This window comes from Bicyclus anynana, chromosome 18 (assembly GCF_947172395.1).
Source record: "Bicyclus anynana chromosome 18, ilBicAnyn1.1, whole genome shotgun sequence".
NCBI classification, from domain to species: domain Eukaryota; kingdom Metazoa; phylum Arthropoda; class Insecta; order Lepidoptera; family Nymphalidae; genus Bicyclus; species Bicyclus anynana.
Genome location: NC_069100.1, coordinates 6,320,689 through 6,325,688, shown reverse-complemented (window position 1 = coordinate 6,325,688; position 5,000 = coordinate 6,320,689). Strand labels below are relative to the sequence as shown.

The 5,000-nt window shown below is 49.2% G+C and overlaps 3 non-coding genes across 3 annotated transcripts in view; all 3 read left to right on the top strand.

Moving 5' to 3' along the window:
- Positions 1-1,975: 1,975 nt before the first annotated feature.
- Positions 1,976-3,878, top strand: LOC128199017 (small subunit ribosomal RNA). The gene has a single exon (XR_008251721.1). It is a non-coding gene; the product is annotated as a small subunit ribosomal RNA (ribosomal RNA).
- A 165-nt stretch (positions 3,879-4,043) lies between these two features.
- On the top strand, positions 4,044-4,200 carry LOC128199110 (5.8S ribosomal RNA). Its single transcript, XR_008251787.1, has one exon. It is a non-coding gene; the product is annotated as a 5.8S ribosomal RNA (ribosomal RNA).
- Positions 4,201-4,604: 404 nt separating this feature from the next.
- Positions 4,605-5,000, top strand: part of LOC128199060 (large subunit ribosomal RNA) — a 3,923-nt gene continuing 3,527 nt past the window's right edge. Inside the window, exon 1 of the ribosomal RNA XR_008251762.1 lies at positions 4,605-5,000. This exon is cut by the window's right edge and continues 3,527 nt beyond it. This is a non-coding gene — a ribosomal RNA (large subunit ribosomal RNA).

The window sequence follows — 5,000 nt, the reverse complement described above, 5'->3', positions numbered from 1 at the left end:
GTTTGAAGGCGGTGCCAATCCAGTGTCATGTTTTATTAAAAAATTAAAATACAAACTTTGAAAAGCTCTTGATTTTTTTTTCACATATTTTTTCGTTTTTAACTATAGTGGTGAATCGTTCAATATTGTGCTTACCAAGGTTAAACCTATTAAATTATTATCACTAACTAATGTTAAGTTTTGTTAATTTGTTAAATACTACGATATACACCGCTGTACTATTATGATAATTTAATTTCATTATTTTCGTAACCAGTTGCATAAAATTAGATTTCATGCTTTCACATATCGTACAGTGTAAATAAATAAATTATTTAAACAGTCGGGACCTGTAAAAAAATGTAGACGAACATCATTCTATTCAATATAATAATAGGTCCCGACTGTTTTCTAATTTTCTAATTTTCTAATTGCTTTCTACACACGTGGACTGAGCTTGTTATTTTCATTTCAGTTTTTGTATAATTTATGCAGTCGGGTTTTTTTATTTGTTTAATTTATTTATTTATTTCACACCTTTTCAGTTACGATAGATATATTTGTTGGTTGCACGTTACAATAACATGTTGCAATAGTAAAAAAAAAAAAAAAAAGTTTTTTTTCACTTCGACTCTATATAGCGTCTCACAGGTAGTGTTGTTGGTTTTTTTTTTTTATTTTTTCATTTCACCTAACTAAGAACACTTGGGTTAACCTTAACCTCCTCCTTTTTTTTTTGAAGTCGGTTAAAAATGTAAATACCCTAAACAACAACAACAACAACAACAACAACAACAACAACAACAACAACAACAACAACAACAACTAGTCGAGTAGAAAGTGTAGAAAAAGTTGTTCACGAAACACCTCCCCATCCGCCAAAACCCCCCCAAACCGCGGCGGCGGCGACCGCCCCCCACCCCCCCCCGCCCCCCCCCCCCCCCCTCCGAGTCATTTTCGTAGTCGAAAATGTTTTTCCGGCCCGTTTTCGGGACACACAATAAACGAACGGCTCGATTTTTTGATTCGTTCAAAATAACACATACACATGTACACAGATTGCGCCGTCAGCGCGTTTACTACTATGACAGGGTCGTGGCGCGTCGACGTTTGAGGTGATTGTGTGAGAGTCTGGTGGCGCTCGCTTTTCTTCTCGGGTGTCGACGTGACACGGCGCGTGTTGTGCGTGTGCGCGCGTTATCGTGTTTTTGCGATACGTTTGAATTGAATATATACGTGTACGTACGTACATGTTAATATATTAATTTATATGTGTGTGTACGTATGTATATATACGAATGTACAACGTGGTGCGTGCGCGCGCGTACGTTCAAAAAAAAAAAAAACAACGGCGTTGCAACCGACGGAATCGCGTTTGACGCTTTTCCACACCCCGTGTAGTATGTATAATCGTCGTACGGCGAGAAATTCACAAACCACGGTGTCGGTAGCTTGATTTACTGTGTGCGGGGCGGCATCGTGTGTCGCCCTGGAACAATGTGTACTCCCAACTTGATTGAGCAATCAGAGAGTCTGGATGACGGTCTCTCACACTCCGGGCGACGACCCACGTGTGGTTTTCCGCAGAGTCACTGTTAAAACACTTACGGCTTCACTCTAGCAGTGGAGCGCCGTGTGTGGTATGTACGTCTCGTTCATAGAACGTTCAAGTTTCTTTGGGACCCGACGACAGCACTGCGAGAGTGTCTAATGGCATACTTTTCTGTGCGGTCGGAGGACGTGTCCTGTGAGATTGCGTCGTGTACGCTCTTCTTGCACAATGTCGGGCACCGCGCCGCGCTCCGTTCGCCGGAGCCGTGGCGCGATCACGTGCTTCAGAGGCCCTCTGCCACGCACGCACACCACCACCCACTCCCCCGCCTGTCGCGTGCGACGTGTGTCCGTCGAGCTTCCGGGTTGGGGACGAAGTGTGGGTGTGTGTTTGTGGGTCGTGTGGCGGGGGGAAGAGAGCTTAGATAATAATATCAATATCTGCTCCCTGGTTGATCCTGCCAGTAGTTATATGCTTGTCTCAAAGATTAAGCCATGCATGTCTCAGTGCAAGCCGTATTAAGGCGATACCGCGAATGGCTCAATATATCAGTTTTGGTTCCTTAGATCTTACTCGGTTACTTGGATAACTGTGGTAATTCTAGAGCTAATACATGCAATCAGAACTCTGACCAGTGATGGGACGAGTGCTTTTATTAGATCAAAACCAATCGACGGAGGGCCTCGCGTCCGAAGTCGTTAATTTTGATGAATCTGGATAACTTTTGCCGATCGCACGGTCCAGTACCGGCGACGCATCTTTCAAATGTCTGCCTTATCAACTTTCGATGGTAGTTTCTGCGACTACCATGGTTGTCACGGGTAACGGGGAATCAGGGTTCGATTCCGGAGAGGGAGCCTGAGAAACGGCTACCACATCCAAGGAAGGCAGCAGGCGCGCAAATTACCCACTCCCGGCACGGGGAGGTAGTGACGAAAAATAACGATACGGGACTCTTACGAGGCCTCGTAATCGGAATGAGTACACTTTAAATATTTTAACGAGGAACAATTGGAGGGCAAGTCTGGTGCCAGCAGCCGCGGTAATTCCAGCTCCAATAGCGTATACTAAAATTGTTGCGGTTAAAAAGCTCGTAGTTGCATTTGTGCGCCGCGCTGTCGGTGCACCGCATCCGCGGTGATACTGACACGTCTGCGGAGCATATCGTCGGTGAGCCGTCGTTAACGCGACGGTTCAATATCAAAATCCTATCGCGGTGCTCTTCGTTGAGTGTCGAGATGGGCCGACAATTTTACTTTGAACAAATTAGAGTGCTCAAAGCGGGCTCAAAATGCCGCTTGAATATTTCGTGCATGGAATAATAGAATATGATCTCGGTTCTATTTTGTTGGTTTTCAGAACTCCGAGGTAATGATTAATAGGGATAACTGGGGGCATTCGTATTGCGACGTTAGAGGTGAAATTCTTGGATCGTCGCAAGACGAACATCAGCGAAAGCATTTGCCAAAGGTGTTTTCATCAATCAAGAACGAAAGTTAGAGGTTCGAAGGCGATTAGATACCGCCCTAGTTCTAACCGTAAATATGTCATCTAGCGATCCGCCGACGTTACTACAATGGCTCGGCGGGCAGCTTCCGGGAAACCAAAGATTTTGGACTCCGGGGGGAGTATGGTTGCAAAGCTGAAACTTAAAGGAATTGACGGAAGGGCACCACCAGGAGTGGAGCCTGCGGCTTAATTTGACTCAACACGGGAAATCTCACCAGGCCCGGACACCGGAAGGATTGACAGATTAACAGCTCTTTCTTGATTCGGTGGGTGGTGGTGCATGGCCGTTCTTAGTTGGTGGAGCGATTTGTCTGGTTAATTCCGGTAACGAACGAGACTCTAGCCTGCTAAATAGGCGTCGTCATTTAGGTGTGCGCGACTCCGGTCGCGCAACTCACTGGCGGCGTATTAAAGTTCTTCTTAGAGGGACCGGCGTCTTCGAGGCGCACGAGATTGAGCAATAACAGGTCTGTGATGCCCTTAGATGTCCTGGGCCGCACGCGCGCTACACTGAAGGAATCAGCATGTTCTCCCTGGCCTAGAGGCCCGGGCAACCCGTTGAAACTCCTTCGTGCTGGGGATTGGGGTTTGCAATTATCCCCCATAAACGAGGAATTCCTAGTAATCGCGGGTCATAAGCCCGCGATGATTAAGTCCCTGCCCTTTGTACACACCGCCCGTCGCTACTACCGATTGAATGATTTAGTGAGGTCTTCGGACCGACACGCGGTGGCTTCACGGCCGTCGGCGTTGCTGGGAAGTTGACCAAACTTGATCATTTAGAGGAAGTAAAAGTCGTAACAAGGTTTCCGTAGGGGAACCTGCGGAAGGATCATTAACGTACCGCGTACGCACATGTTTGCGTTTGCGCGTGCTCGTGTTGTCAGAGACGCACCGATCTAACCTCACTCACTCACTCACTCACTCACTCACTCGCTCACTCGTACCACCCAACAAAACGACAACGCATGTGCACAACAAAAAACGAGAAAACGAAAACCATTACCCTGGACGGTGGATCACTTGGCTCGCGGGTCGATGAAGAACGCAGTTAACTGCGCGTCATAGTGTGAACTGCAGGACACATTTGAACATCGACATTTCGAACGTACATTTCGGTCCGTGGAGAAACATCCAGGACCACTCCTGTCTGAGGGCCGGCTGCATAAATACACACACCACACTGTCCACACAGTGCGACACGTGGCGCGTCCGGTGCAGTGCGTGCGTGCGCCGTTCGACGAGAGTGTCTCTCGATCGGCGGCGGCGCACGCGCTCCGCAGGTCCGCTCAAAAATATCACACGTGTGTGCGTGTGCGTGCGTCCGTGCGCGCTCGTCCCACCGACCCTTCCGTTTACGGTGAATCTGTGGCGACGTACGCGCGCACGTGTACGTGCGTGCCGCTGACGCGCACGCGTAGGCGGACTCGACGTCCGGACTCGCGCGGCGGCGCCGTGCGCTCTCGCGGCGCGCCCCTCTCGCCTCGCGGCGGGGGAGCGCGCTCGCGTGCGCGAACGGCGCCGTCGAGCCGACGGATATCGCGTCTGCCTCCACTTTTATCGTTGGCCTCAGATCAGGGAGGATCACCCGCCGAATTTAAGCATATTAGTAAGCGGAGGAAAAGAAACTAACCAGGATTTCGTCAGTAGCGGCGAGCGAACGCGAATCAGCCCAGCACTGAATCGCGCGGCTTTAACGGTCGCGGGAGATGTGGTGTTCGGGAGGTTCCGCTATCTCGCCGTCGCCGCTCCCGTCAAAGTTCGTCTTGAACGGGGCCGCTTTCCCGTAGAGGGTGCCAGGCCCGTAGCGACGGAGCGAGGCGGCGAGAGGGACGCTCCTCAGAGTCGGGTTGCTTGAGAGTGCAGCCCTAAGTGGGTGGTAAACTCCATCTAAGGCTAAATATTACCGCGAGACCGATAGCGAACAAGTACCGTGAGGGAAAGTTGAAAAGAACTTTGA